This window comes from Pelodiscus sinensis, chromosome 19, assembly GCF_052426305.1.
Source record: "Pelodiscus sinensis isolate ZL-2025 chromosome 19, ASM5242630v1, whole genome shotgun sequence".
In the NCBI taxonomy this organism is placed as follows: Eukaryota; Metazoa; Chordata; order Testudines; family Trionychidae; genus Pelodiscus; species Pelodiscus sinensis.
The window spans coordinates 23,386,846-23,402,343 of record NC_143070.1 but is presented as its reverse complement, the minus strand read 5'-3'; the positions used below and the strand labels follow the sequence as shown (position 1 = coordinate 23,402,343).

The following is a 15,498-nucleotide window of genomic DNA, read 5'->3' as shown; positions in this document are numbered from 1 at the left end:
CCTGGGCAGCAGCGGCCGCAGCTTCAGGATGACAACCCAGATGACCAGCAGCTCCAGGATGAGGAAAAGGAGGATTCCAGGAACGTCGTGACCCTCACCCTGGCACCAGTCCCCCAGATGGAGGAGGCCTCCCAAATGTCCTCGGGCACCGGGGAGGGAACATCAGGTGAGTGCTGTGAGGTTGCAACACACACAAGGCAGGCGGGAGCACAGGGGATGATGCGATATCATGACGTGTCATGCTGATTGTAGGTTGGGGGACACCACACATGTCTGACCCCATAGAGGGCCGTCCTCCCCCCGCCATGTGTGCAAGGCACCACCTGCTCCTGCAGACAGTGCTGCCAGCGGCTAATTTCCTAACACTGGATGCAAACAAGCAAGTGTAATGGGGGTGTAGCTCAGTGGTAAAGTGTTTGACTATAGGCAAAAGGATCCCTGTTTCAACTCCAAGTGCCCCCTGAAAGGTTGATCAACTTCTTTGAAACCTTTGCATCTCCAGTTGCATCTCACTCTGCATTTATGATGTGCAGAGATTACTACAAACCCCTGGGCTGTGTCTATGCTGGGTCACTTATTCCGGAAAAGCAGCCGCCTTTCCAGAATAACTTGTCAGCTGTCTACATTGGCCGCTTGCTTTTCCAGAAAAGCAATGACAATATACTGTAAAATTGTCAGTGTTTTTCCAGAAAAACTATGCTGCTCCTGTTCGGGCAAAAGTCGTTTTCCGGAAAAACTGTTCCGGAAAAGGGCCAGTGTAGACAGCCCAGTAGTCTTTTCCGCAATAAAGCCCCGATCGCAAAAGTGACGATCGGGGCTTTTTTCCAGAAAAGCGCATCTACATTGGCCACGGACTCTGTTCCGGAAAAAGTGCTTTTCTGGAAAAGCATCCTGCCAATGTAGACACGCTTTTTCTGGAAATCCTTATAACGGAAAACTGTTCCATTTTAAGCATTTCTGGAAAAGGGTGCCAGTGTAGACGTAGCCCTAATGTGTTTCTGTGTCAATGCGCATAAACCAGGCAAACCCATCTCAACTGAAACAAGTTAAAATCTGCTGTGTCTGGTTTCTAGTCCCATCAATTCAGCAAGGGTGTGATCTGAAAGTCCTTGGTCTACCTGGGCTTTGCTGTGCAGAAGAACAAGAATCACACCCAGTGGGGGAGGAATGGCCACAATCAATCTTCTGGAGTTTGATTTAGCAAGTCCAACTAAGACTCACTAAATCAAATTCAGAGGGTACCCCACCAGTTTCCAGGACTTCTGCTCTTTGTTCCCTTTGGGTTCCTGAAGTAGGGAAATAGCCAGGCTCAGCTGACGGAGGTCAACTCTCGCTATGTAGGGTATGTTTACACTTGCACCCTCTTTTCCAAAAAGGGATGCAAATTTAAAGACTGAAAACTGTAAATGAAGCCACCAGGGACACATACAATGGGCCTGCAAAAAAATGAAACAGGTGAGCACTTTGCAGAGAACAGGCCATCGCCCTGCTGGGAGAGGCTCCATCATGCACAGACTCTGCACAGGGCCAGACTGCTGGGAGGAGACTCTAGCCATGGACTTTCCTCCCCTCTCTGTTACCTCCTGCACCTGGGGCTGAAAGGGACGTGGGCTGCAGACTGGTCCTGCCCAGCTGCCTTCCCCAGTGGGAGCAAAAGCGACGAGTCCTGTGGCACCTTATAGACTAACTAAAGTGTAGGAGCATAAGCTTTCGTGGGCAAAGACCCACTTCGTCAGATGCATGTAGTGGAAATTTCCAGAGGCAGGAATAAATATGCAGGCCAGGATCAGGCTGGAGAGGTTGGAGCATATGCGGTTGTACCTCAGTGCTTGGCTGTAAACAATGGATCGTGTGGTGTGTCCGGGATGGAAACTGGAGGCATGCAGGTAAGTATAGCGGTTGGTAGGTTTTCGGTATAGGGTGGTATTGATATGACCGTCACAACTGGTGGCTGAACTCTGTGAATTTATCCTCACACACAACTATTTCAGATTTGGTGACAACATATACCTCCAGACCAGTGGCACTACTATGGGCACCCGCATGGCCCCACAATACACCAACATTTTTATGGCTGACCTGGAACAACGCTTCCTCAGCTCTCGTCCACTTACACCCTGTCATGATTATGAGGGTTAGCCAGCAGCCTGGGGATTAAGGGGTTAACTACACCTAGCCAGGTGGAGTGACCAATAGGAATGTAGGTGGGACTTTTCAAATTGGGACAAAGGAATTTGGGTTTTTTCTTTTTTCTCCCTTTTGTCTCTCTGAGAGTTCTCTGCAGCTACAGAGAGGGACAAGCATGTCTCTCTCTCCAAGACACCATTCTTCATTTTCTGTAAGTAGGGTAAAGTTTAGGTAGTTTCGCTAGGTTTTATTGTGTTATGGATTGGGTATGGGATCTGAGATCTGGCACTGCTTAAAAGATGTTTTGGCTTTTCTTTGTAACTAAGTTCTAGGCCCATAGAGTTTCTCCATGAGTATATTTTGTTACCTTCCTCTCTAGTCATTATACTTGCAACCAGAATATTGTTGTAATAATAAAAGTTCTTTCTTTTCTTTTATTAACCTGGCAGTGGTTAATGGTGTGCCCTGATTTTTGTTTTAGGGGGAAGATTTCCCAAATGATCTTTCCCCTGGTTTCTTTAGCATCATTTGGGTGGTGGCAGCGGAAGTTTTATTCCCAAGATCTAGGTTTTTAAGATCTTGGGGGAAGTTTTATACCAAAGCCTGGTAGATAAGGCTTTGGGGTACACTTGCTGGCCCCCACTTCTGCATTTATCATGCCAGAGTGGGGAAGGAGCCATGACACACCCCTTCTCTACCTACGCTACATTGATGACATCTTCATCATCTGGACCCATGGGATGGAGACTCTGGAAGAATTTCACCATGATTTCAACAGCTTCCACCCCACCATCAACCTCAGCATGGACCAATCTACACGGGAGGTCCATTTCCTGGACACCACGATACAAATAAGTGACGGTCATATCAATACCACCCTATACCGAAAACCTACCGACCGCTATACTTACCTGCATGCTTCCAGTTTCCATCCCGGACACACCACACGATCCATTGTTTACAGCCAAGCACTGAGGTACAACCGCATATGCTCCAACCCCTCAGACAGAGACCTACACCTACAAGATCTTCAAAAAGCATTCTGTAAACTGCGATACCCACACGAGGAAGTGAGGAGACAGATTGACAGAGCCAGACGTGTATCCAGAAGCCTCCTGCTACGGGACAAGCCCAAGAAAGAAACCAGCAGAACACCACTGGCCATCACCTACAGTCCCCAGCTAAAACCTCTCCAACGCATCATTAGTGATCTTCAACCCACCCTGGACAATGATCCCTCGCTTTCACAGGCCTTGGGAGGTAGGCCGGTCCTTGCCCACAGACAACCCACCAGCCTGAAGCATATTCTCACCAGCAACTACACACCGCACCATAATAACTCTAACTCAGGAACCAGTCCTTGCAACAAACCTCGGTGCCAACTCTGCCCACATATATACACCAGCAACACCATCACAGGACCTAACCAGATCAGCCATACTGTCACTGGTACATTCTCCTGCGCATCTACCAATGTAATATATGCCATCATGTGCCAACAATGCCCCACTGCTATATACATCGGCCAAACAGGACAGTCCCTACGTAAAAGAATCAATGGACACAAATCTGATATTAGGAATGGCAACATACAAAAACCTGTAGGAGAACACTTCAATCTTCCTGGACACACAATTGCAGATCTAAAAGTAGCCATCCTGCAGCAAAAAAACTTCAGGACCAGACTTCAAAGAGAAACTGCTGAGCTACAGTTCATCTTTAAGTTTGACACAATCAACTCTGGATTAAACAAAGACTGTGAATGGCTTGCTAACTACAAAAGCAGCTTCTGCTCTCTTGGAATTCACACCTCCAGATCAGCTGCTAGAAGTGGGCCTCATCCTCCTTGATTGGATCCACCTCGTCATCTCCAGCCTGATCCTGGCCTGCATATTTATTCCTGCCTCTGGAAATTTCCACTACATGCATCTGACAAAGTGGGTCTTTGCCCACGAAAGCTTATGCTCCTACACTTTAGTTAGTCTATTAGGTGCCACAGGACTCCTCGTCGCTTTTGCAGATTCAGACTAACACGGCTAACCCTCTGATACTTGACACCAGTGGGAGCAGAAAATGCTTATGGAAGGGTTCACACATTGTCCCCAATGCACTTGCCTGAGGGACTGAATTCTTGCTGCCCCTGGGTGCACCCAAATGCCCTTCTGGGGGGGCAGGTTCCCCAGCTCACACCCCTCCTGTCACACAAAGCTTGCAAATGGGGTTGATTTTCCTGCATCTCCTCTTGCTTGCTGCTGCACTAAAAGAAATCTTGAAAACAGCCCCGTCTCCTGTCACTGGAGAGATGGCCCTGTGCTGGGATATGAGAGTATCCCAGTGATGCTCCTCGCAGCCCAGGAAAGAAGGGGGCTCTGGGTGGAAGGAACCCAAGTAAAACAGGTCCCAGTGGACATAAACTGGGCACCAGCTTGGCCCAGTTGAGTGAGGGGAGGTTGGTCCCATGGTGTCAAGGGCAGCGCTCAGGACTCTGCTGCTGCTGGCAGGGAAGAAGCTGGGAGGCAAGGTGCTGGCAGCAAGAGATTCCGGCTTCTCTTTGTCCTGGGTCTGCCGGCCGCTAGCCACCTTGACCAACCCTCGAACCAGCTGGACTAGCCAGCCCATGTCACAGTGAGTCGCTAGTGACCCTGTCAGAGAAGAGCCATTGGCAACTTCAGAGACGTCCCTGCAGCTGCCTGAGGCGCCTCTCTTGAAAGGGCCACTGGTGACCTGTACTTTTATAGGCCGGCTAGCTCAGCTGGTTAGAGTATGGTGCTAATAACGCCAAGGTCATGGGTTCAAACCCCATGCTGGCCACAGGGGTGTTTGGTTCGGTGACTTCCCTTCCTTTAGTTGCCTGCTCTGGACAGGGAAACAGAAACAAGCAAAAGGCTGAGAGCTTTGCAGGAAGCAGGGCAGAGATCTGGTAGGGGGAGGCTCCAGCCTGTACAGCTCCAGTGGCTAAAAAGGCCTGGGCCTGGCTTCCTGTCCCCAAAAGCAGGGGAACTGATGCCCAAATTCCTGCTGCTGCAGTGGCTACCTCAAGGCACCAGCTGGGGGGCAGGCTCTGGAGCCCAAGCCACAACAGGAGGCTCAATATGACTGGGAGGCCTAGACTGTGTGTGCCCTGCACAGAGGCTGCTGCTGGGGGCCTGCTTCAGTGGCCCAGAAGCTCAAGTTCCTCTGAACCAGCTTCTCCCCCTGGAGCCACCCCCCCAGTGCTGCTGAGGCCCCTGACATGAGGCAGTGGGACCATCAGAGGAAGGTGCCAGCCTTAGCCCTTCCTCCCAGCCTCCTCCCCCTCCCAGGGTCTTTCCCCAGCCCCTCCCCAGTTCTACATTCCACAGATAAAAACCAGAGAGTTCGTTCTTTCAACAGGGAAAAGTCCTGTTTGTGTTACCGGGAGGGGGAGAGGGAGAGGGAAGAGGATGTGTTGGGGTGTGTTGAAGTTGGGAGGTAGGCACAGAGGGCAAACAATGAGGAGTAATATTAGTTAGTTGAAACCAAGGGGGCTGGGTTTGAACTACTGCAGAAAAAAGGACTCTGCCCCTGGAGCTGCCCTGTCCTCTCCAGAGCCCTTAGGCTGGCACTGGGGAGGCCTGAATCCAGGCAGTGCCCAGCCAAGGGGGAGGGGTTAGGGTTAGCCCCATGCTAGGTGTCAGCTGCTGTAACATGTGGGAAGAAGATTGACTAGGGACATGTTTTGGGAAAGTTGCAGCTGGTTTCCCTTACTTGGAATTAAACCCAAGCCACAGCAGTGAGAGTGCTGGATCCTAACCACTAGACCATCAGGGACACATAAAACAAGTTACCTACACTAGCCTTTCGCAGGCCATTTTCTGTCCACTTCAGGATGCGGGGGGGCCATTCTCCCTTGCCCAGAAGGGACAAGAACAGCCAAATAGAACATCAAAGCAGCCAGACTGGGCCATGCCAGTTGTCCAACTAGCCCAGGATCCTGTCTCACAACAGCAGCCAATTGCATTGTCCGGAGGGAATCCTCAGGACAGACAGTTATTAAGTGATCCCTCCATTCCCAGCTTCAGGTATACATCAGCTAGGGACACCTGCCCTGTCCATTCTGGTGAAATGCCATTGATTGACCTTTCCTGCATTAAATTATCCAGTTCTTTTTTGGACCTTCTTGTAGATTTCACCTTCGCAACATCCTCTGGCAAGGAGTTCCACTGGGTGCAAAAATGCTTCCTTTTTAACTCGGTGTCACGTTGCTGAATTGGAGGGAAGCAGCCAGATCGCTGCTGCACCCCTAGGTGGGGGTATTGGCCCCAGAAATTGGTGTGGGGGGAGCCATGTGGGGTATTGAATGGGAGATTATTGTTTGTTGATCTTATGTATGCTATTTATGTGAGTGTATAATGTCTATGTGTGTAGGTAGGAATCTGTAATCTGTGTGGAAGCTGAATATTTCTGTGAATGTGGTTAAGCATGGCTATGGACAGGCTGAGTAGCAAAGCCCTGTGGAACAATGACTCTCAATAGGCTATGGACACACCCAAAGAATGGGATTTGTCACCTGAGGGCAGCCGGCAGGGAACATAGAGATTGGCCTCTGACCAGGTGACTTGCTGCATACAAGAAGAGGCCAGGAAGGAGTATAAAGAGGCCATGTGGTCGATGCCATTTTGGTTCTCAGCTCAGCACTTCATCCCAGAGACAGCATTGCAGGGATTGAAGAGCCCGGAAGACCTGTGAACCCATTCTGATCGCAGGATGTGCAATAAGAACTTTTAAACAAGCAGCTGCAATATCTCTGCTAGAGCCTGCATCGAGGACTGGGAAATTCGGTGCATGTAACGTACTGTACTTTAATAACCTTACTCTCATGCTTTTCTTTCTTGTAATAATAAACCTTTAGCTATAGATTCTAAAGGATTGGCCCAGCATGATTTGTGGGTAAGATCCAGAGGGTAAATTGACCAGGGATCTGTGGCTGGTTTCTTGGAACCGGACAGAACTTGTTCGGGGTAGGTGGGATTGGGTGCTAGGACCCCCCACCTGTGTATGAGGCCTGGGGCCATCTGGGGCACGGATATTGCTGGGGTGTCAGAGGGGTTTTTCTCGGGAGGCTTCAGGCAGGTTGCTGAAGCGCTCTGTGAGACTGGTTTTTGGCCTGAGTGGAGAGGTCGCCAGTCGGGGGCTGTAAGGAGCCCCGGATTTGAGCAATTCGCCCTGAGCGGACGCACTCAGCTGTGCCCAGACACGGCCCGGTCCGTCACACTCGGTTACTTACCAGTTTCATTCTGTCACCCTGATTCTTAAGTAGGCGAAAAAATAATTTCTTATTTGCTTTTGGCACCCCTGTCATCATCACATAAACCCCTGACCCATCGCCCCTTGCTTGTCCCTTTCCCAAGCTGAGAAGAAGAAGTTCCATGAGCTCCTGGGAGCTGCTTTCCAAAGAAGAGGCATTTCCAGCAGAGAAGATGGCCAAGCCCAATCCCCCTACACAAAGCCCCAGGAAATACCAATGGAGACTGGGAAAGCTCCCTCTCGGGCAGCGTTATGGAATGGATCCGGCTGGCCATTGGGGTGACTAACGCCATCAACAGACGAGTCCCCGTGAGACTTCTCAGCCCAAGTGCAGAGACTGTGGAGTCTCCCGCTCCCAGCCCAGTGGCAGAGGGGCAGCGCCCTGAGGAGGCAGGTCCTGAGGCAGCGGAGACTGTTGAAGGGAACAGAGACAAGGGAGACATGAGGTGAGAAGAAGGGGAACAAGTCGCCTCTTCTCAAGTGAGACGTGGTGGGAAACTGCCGGTTCCGGTGCAAGCCGAGCTCCAAGGGCTGGTTCCTGCCCCAGTGGCTCCTTGCAGGGCCTGGCTTGACACGCACCAAGAAGTGCCGTGTGTGGCCAGGAGAGTGGGTGAGGAGAACAGAAGGTGTTGGAGGAAGCTGGGGCTGCTGGGTCTTGGGGGATCTGGGCATCAGGGGGGAACCTTACCTGGTTTTGTGTCCCCTTGCAGCAAAGGCCACAGACGTCCCAGAGGCTGGATGTGCTGCCATTGACCTTGGCCTATGTGGTTGCAATGCCCTGGTCCCTGCCAAGGCACCACTGAGGAGCCTCAACCCCAGTGCTGCCTCCTCCCATCTCAACCTAACCTGCCTAGGGCTATGTCTACACTCGCGGCTTTTTGCGTGAGTAATATGCAAATGAGGCTAAGCATGGAATATCGCTGAGCATCATTTACATACCTAATGAGCCACCATTTGTTTCAGAAGAGGCTCTTGTGCCAGAAGGAGCATCTACACTGCCCCTTCTGGCACAAGAAAAACCCTCCTGTGCAATGCCGTTCTTCCTGAAAGGTAATAGATGTAACGACATTGCACAAAAGCGTTTTTCTTGCGCAAGAAGGGGCAGCGTAGACAGCTCCTTCTTGCGCAAGAGCCTCTTCTGCAATTTCTGCTGAGATGTGTTTTAGTAGTTAAATTCCTGGATTGCCCTTGCTCATTAAAACTGCTCTCATATGGTTGGAAATGGGGAAAATACTGCATTTTATTAACAGCAGCAGAACTGACTTACATAGGGCCTGTGTGTTGTGTAGTCTTGCCTTAATCTTTGCATTCATGCCCATCAGTGTGAAAGAAGATATTTGCATATATATTTGCATATACAGGCATCTGTGTATAATTCCCTGTAATATTATCACTCTCATACAACTTTGTATTAACATCTCATTTTAGATATATCTCTAAGGCTATGTCTACACTCGCGGCTTCTTGCGCAAGAACATCTTGCGCAAGGGTTCTTGTGAAACAAGTCGTGCGCAAGAAAACGTCCACACTTCCATGTGCACACTGTGCTTTTGCGCAAGAGCTCTCATGGCAGTGTGGACGCTCTCTTGTGCAAGACAAGGGTGACGATGTGGAAGGTAGAGAAGTCAGGGCACAGGATTCGGGATGGGGGGAGTCTTGGGGTTGGGACTGTGTTTGTGTGTTGAGGGGATCCCTCTGCTCTGGGCTCCCTGAACCCTTTAACACTCAAGGTCTTTCTCTGCAGCGCTCTTGGTGCCGTGAGAACAAAGCTTGGAAAGGGGGTTGATTTTCCTCCATCTCCCCTTGCTGCTGCGCTAAAAGAAATCCTGAAATGGGCCTCTTTACCTGTCACTGGAGAGATGCTCCTGTGATGGGGGAATGTTGCAACATAGAGCCTGGCTAGCTCAGTTGGCAGAGCATGAGACTTTTAATCTCAGGGTCATGGGTTCAAGCCCCATGCTAGGTGATGCTGTTCTTTAACTCACATTCTAAGTCTACAAGCAATTCACTTTCAGCTTTCAGCAGGGTTCTAGAAAGAAAAAGTCTAGTCCTGGGGTCCAGCTTTAGTAGAACCAGAGAGAGGGGAACAAGCTGCATTTTCAATCTTCTGAGGAGAAAGCAAGAGGATTTTCTTCTTTTCAGTTCTCGCCACATCAGCCCAGGGAGGAGAAAAAATAACCCTCCGCCCGCTGATTGTCCCGTCAGCTTCTGTAGCTTCACCTCCTTCCACAGCAGCTCCAGCTTTGAGCTACAAATCTCTGTGTGTAGCCATATGGAATACTGAGCTTTCAGACTGGCCTCTGCACTTCTGGCTTCCCTCCTGCTTCATCCTTCTGGCTACGACCACACGGCACATTTATTTTGGAATAAGTTGGTCTTGAATAGTTATTACAAAATATCTTATTTCAAACTAGCACGTCTACACTGCAGGGAAACCTCAGAATAGTCCGAGGCAGGCTCCCCAGTGTAGACGAGCTACCTCGATTTAGAGCCCCTGGAAGAATAACTTAGAATGGCCCCCGGGAGGGGCTAGTTCAAACTAGCAGCAGTGGCGCAGCTACACGGGCCTTTTTTTAAAATAGCTAATTTGGAACAGGCGTTATTCTTTGTAGAATGAGGTTTGCAGAAGTCAAAATAAGCCATCTGTTACTTCAGAATTATTTCAGAATAACGGAATTGCTGGGTAGACTCTAGCAGTGTTATTGTGGAATAACGGCCATTGTTCCGAAAGAACTTTTGTGTGTGGACAGAACCTGTGCAGCCCAAGAAATGTGATTGGCAGCTCATACCCACAATCTTTCTGTCAATTGCAGTGCAGGGCTCTGAAGACATGGACCCAAGGCAACCACCTTGATTGCCTTCTGCTAAGGCCAGGCTGGAGGGAAGAGAATGGCTCCTTCAAGCTAGAGTTGAACCAGCATCCTAAGGATCACTTGCCAAGCACACACTACAGTCCTCTGCTCTGCCAACTGAGCTGTCAAAGGGAGCCTGATTAAGGGTGGGGGTCCAGGTTTTCCCTACTACAAGTCTCGGGGCACGTGCTCCCCCAAGTATATGGCATTGCTGATGAGGGGCAGAGAAGCCAGGTGCTGTCACAGGTGTTGTACCAATAAAAGCAAGCAGGATCTTATGAGGGGGATAAGGCAAAAAGCCACATTTATTGTAAAGATAATAATAAAGAATAAAGAAAAGATAGAAGCAAACAATGTTGCTTAACTACTTATTCCTATCACTACTTAACCTTATACACTTTATATATATAAACATTCATTCAATCATTCATCCATTCATTCAGGTTCTGTATAGTTGTTATAGTTACCAGCCTTGAAGTTGCTTGTGACAGAATACTGGCCAGGTATTCTGTACACAAGTGAGGGTAGTGGGGAGCGAAGTCCTGATCAGATGCGCATCTGAAGCTCCTGGTGGGCTGGCAGCAGAAAGTGGGACTCTGACTCCATAGTCTTTTAGTCCAGTTCTTATAGGAATTTCTTCCTATGCCAGTCTATGGGAATTGCTGCATCATGTTCAGGGTTGTCAGGTGCTCGTCAGTGATCTCATAGGGTGGGCCTCCAGTACTTGGTTTTCTCCACTTGACACCTTTTGGTTGCACTGGCACCTGACGCCTTCTTCAGCCCTTTGTTGCTGCATTCTCAGGCTGGCACCTCTCAGAACCATTCATTCATCATCCAAGCACTCTCTCTCTCTTACATACATTCCCTAATTAATGTTTCCCATACAGTATTTTGTATAATAATAACTTTACACGTACAAAAAGTCACAAGTTTCTGGGTGGCATTTCTTAAAACATTCTCTCTCTGAGTGCTGAGTTACTGTTATAGTTACAATGTTTCACTTTGCGATTAGGGTTAATTGCTTCACAATGTTTTGAAGAGAATGGGCGTCAACTGTGTAACAATAAGTTTGAGCGTGCCCTGGGACACAGAGAAGGGGAGCTGTTCCTGGCTACATAGTATTATATTTTTAACAGTTTTAAGTTACATGACCTAATATTACATTCCTAACAAATTATATTCGAGAGGGGCAATAATTATAAATCTAAACATTTAACAATCTTAACAAATAATAATAATAATAAATCTAAACACTTTAAGTTGTGGGGAACAAATTATGGGGAGTCACTTCCACTTGGGGGAATCATTTTTAATACATTTATATGTTATCCCTACACAGGTACTTCACAGGCAGACGGACCTTTTGAGTGAAACCTGAGCTAGATCCATCCATGTCACAGCAAAAGGAAGAAAGTTGGGTTCTTCTCACGTGTCTTCTTTGTTCCAGAGTCTCTAGGGGTGTGGTCGGGGCAGGTCCACAAAAAAACAAATCACTTGAATGAACCTTGGTCTAGAACAGTGGTCTCCAACCTTTTTACACCCAAGATCACTTTTTAAATCTCAGAACAGGCGAAGATCTATCTCCCCGCCCCTTCCTTGAAGCCCCGCCCCTTCTTGAAGCCCTGCCTTCTCTATTCTCCGCCTGTCCATCACTTGCTATCCCCAGCCCTTACACACTCTGATAAACAGTTTATTTTTAAATTATGCGATACATACAATTAAAATCACCTGTTTATAGTTATGAAATAAATGGTCTGTTTTTTATTCATGCTATTTAAATCTAAAATGAAGTGTTTATAATTATACATTTTGTGGGGACAGAGTACTGTGGCTGGGGGCAGGGGAGAGGGAACAGGGTGCTGGGAGGGCAGGGGACAGAGTGCCAGTGGGGACAGAGTTCGGGGAGTGGGGACGGGACTGGGGACAGAGTTCGGGGAGTGGGGATGGAAATAGAATTCTGTAGCTGGGGACAGGAGAGTGGGGACAGAGTTTGGGGAGAGGGGACAGGAAGGGGGACCGAATTCTGTGGCTGGGGACAGGAGTGGGGACAGCGTTCTGTGATTCGGGAGTGGGGGTTGGGGAGTGGGGTGCCAGTGGAGGCAGAGAGTCCCCTGCATCTCCCTCCTCCCAGCATTCTTCCCCTCCCCAGGGAAACCAGCGCACGCCTGCCACGGGGCCAACCCCCCTTCCCCCCATGCAGGGAAGCCCCGCGCGCGCGCACGCTTGCCCAGGGAGCCGACCGTCCCACAAGCCCAGGGAAAGCAGCGCACGACTGCCCCGGAGCCAGCACTCCCCCCCATTCAGGGAAGCCCCACGCGCACGCGCCTGCCCATGGAGCCAACTAACCCCCCCACGCAGGGAAGCCCCGCGCGAACACCTGCCCCAGGGCCAACCCCCCGCGCGCGCCGGAAACCCCCTGCACGCCTCCCGCGGGGCTGACTCACCCCTCCTGTGCGGTGCAGGGGGCTGGAAGAGCAGCTAGCGCACTTCTGGCATTGCTGGAAGTGGCGCTAAGCTGCGGGACTTCTGAAGCCGACACTACCTCTTGAGGTAAGTAGTGGGGCTTCTGGGGGGTGGGAGGGAAATGGGGGTGGGGTGGACAGGACACCTCACGAGCTACTGGTCGAGGCCTTGAGATCGACCAGTAGCTTGCAATCGACCTGTTGGTGACCACGGGTCTAGAAACTCACAGAAACACCCCTGAGAGTTTCCTTGCCTGTACTTAAATGTTGACAGAAATTTTGTTGCTAACTCCTTGGCCAACTCCGATTGCTCTGGGGTTAAGAAATTCTCTCTCCTTAATTCTGTGTCCTCAGGAAGGGAGCAAATTGAAGAAGGTCAGGTCCTCTCCTGGGGGCTCCAACCCAAAGCCTAGGACCAAAGGATTTACAAGCCAGCTGATTAATGTTTGTTGCACTTCTCCCTCCCCACATCTGGGCCAAACCGCAAAGGCCACTCTACAGCCCCAGTGGCTGGGGGAGATGAGCATGTTAGAGCCTCTGCCCACTGCGCTGTAGCTTTCTGTGCCCAGGGTGCCAGACACTGCGAGGGCTGGAGTGAAATGGGGATTGGCTGCACTTTGGGAGTCAAAGATGTTGTCTGGGACCATGCAATAGAATAGTTTCACCAAACTTCCAAGGGAGGGTGCCATGGCTCAGTTGGCTAAAACACATGTCTAGTAAACAGGCGATCCTGGGTTCAGCTCCCAGTGGTGCCTTTTGACACCCTTTAATCACATTTTCCTATGTGTTTCTGGGACACAGAAGAGCCCTCCCCTGGCCACCCATGGAACTGCTGGTTCAGGAAAAGGCTGATTGGAGAGCAGTGTTAGAAAGAAGGAAACCACAAGTGAGAAGCATCTGATGCCCACAGGCCCTAACTCTCCATGGCTGCAGGAGCTGCAGAGGTTTCACCCTCAAACTCTCTGAGCATGGACACCCCCAGAGAATCACCAGGGTGTGTGGTGCTGGCTCTCCCGTCCCAGCAATTGCAGTCAGAGCCCTGCCTTGCCAGTGCCAGTCACAGCAGCCTCTGCACCTGCTCCAGGCTTGTGGTTTCCTTCTTCCCAACACTCCTCCCCAATTAGCCTTTTCCTGAACCAGCAGTTCCATGGGTGGCCAGGGGAGGCCTCTCCTGTGTCCCAGGAGGACCTAGGAAAATGTGAGCTGTCACCTGGGAAATGTTCCTGGCTTTAGGCAACGTGTCCTGTCTAGGGCTTCATCAGCCCGGGAGCAAAGGGCAGGCAGCATCCCCCATGATGCAGAGGGGCATGTCCACATCTCCAACCCTGAGGGTGCAGCCAGGGAAGAAGTGCTGGGGAGCATCTTCTGGGAGAGCCTGGAGCTACAAAATACGCATCTATGCCGGCATCACGCTCCTTCTCCGAGAATGGACCCACGTCCTGAAAGGGAGAGAAAGTGGCCTGGGAATGACTAGTGTAGCTGAGCAAACACTGCAGGTTTGTGTCTGTTGAGTGGCTAGGATTGAGCACTTCCACTGCTGCGGCCGGGGTTGGGCTCCCAGTCAGGGGAAATAGCCTCCTCTGTATTCATGAATTCTGCCAAGTCTTTGCTTTTTCATCATGGGAAGGGGCAACGGACTGAGGGAAGGGAGGGGCTGGGGTGCCAGAGGCAGGCTCTGACTGGGAGACTCACCTGGCTGAGCCCTGGCCAACAGCCCAGCACATTTCCCAGGCAGCTCCTTTCCTGCACAGGCTGCAGGTGTCAGGTTTCTGGGGGAATAAGAGCCTGAGTGGAGGAGGGGGGAGGGCTTCATGCAGGCAGCTGCCACTGGCATTGGAAACAGTTCAGAAAAGCACGACAAAAATGATGAAAGTTTGAATCAGCTGCCATAGTTAGTATAAACAATTAATAACACACATACTAAATGAAAGCGAATATGCTACAACAAGTCACAGCTGGAGAGATCTCTGAAAACATCCACTCCATGTGCAGCCACAAATGTGATGTTAGAAATTATTTTTAAAGGCCTTGACAAGAAGACAGTGACTATCATATTACATCTCTATAAATCCACGTGGTGCCCACAACTTGAGCACTGACTGGAAATGTGGTTGCCTTATCCCCTGCCCCCCCAAAAACCATTCTTTGGTATTGGAAACTTCAGAAAAGCACAACAAAAATGATGAAAGGTTTGGATCAGCTGCCACATGAGGAGAGATTGGGACTTTTCACCTTAGAAAAGTGGAGACAAAGTGGAGATAAGATAGAGGTCTATACATGATGGCTGTTGTTGAGACTGTAAATAAGGAAAGGTATTTTTCTTGTTCCCATAACAGAAGAACTAAGGGTGCACCATGATATTAGCAGGTTGAAAACAAACAAAAGGAAGAATTTCTTCACACAAGCACAATCAACCTGTGGAACTCCTTGCTAGAGGATGTTGTGAAGACCAGGACTATAAGGGCATGTCTATACTTGGAAACTATTTTGAAATTGCTTAAATCGACTTAACTTCCAGTCTAAGAAAATAGAAATAGTGTGTCCTCCGTATGGGGAAGCCTCAGAACTAGTCCGAGGCAGGCTCTGTTAATGTTCCTTCCTGGGAGCATGGAATTAAAAACAGAAGCAAGGCTGGGAGCAGCTGAAGCCAAGAGCCCTGTTCTACTGAGGTAACAATCTCTGAGGTGGCATGAAATCCCCTCTCCACTTTCTAACACTGAAATATCATCATCTTTATGACATCGTTCCTGGCCTTTTGGTTCAGCCTTTGAACTCTGACTGCAGATGTTTGC

At 49.8% G+C, this 15,498-nt stretch overlaps 1 non-coding gene across 1 annotated transcript; it reads left to right on the top strand.

Annotated features, from left to right (window-relative positions):
• Positions 1–4,864: 4,864 nt before the first annotated feature.
• Positions 4,865–4,938, top strand: TRNAI-AAU (transfer RNA isoleucine (anticodon AAU)). Its single transcript has one exon. It is a non-coding gene; the product is annotated as a tRNA-Ile (tRNA).
• The last annotated feature ends 10,560 nt before the right edge of the window (positions 4,939–15,498 follow it).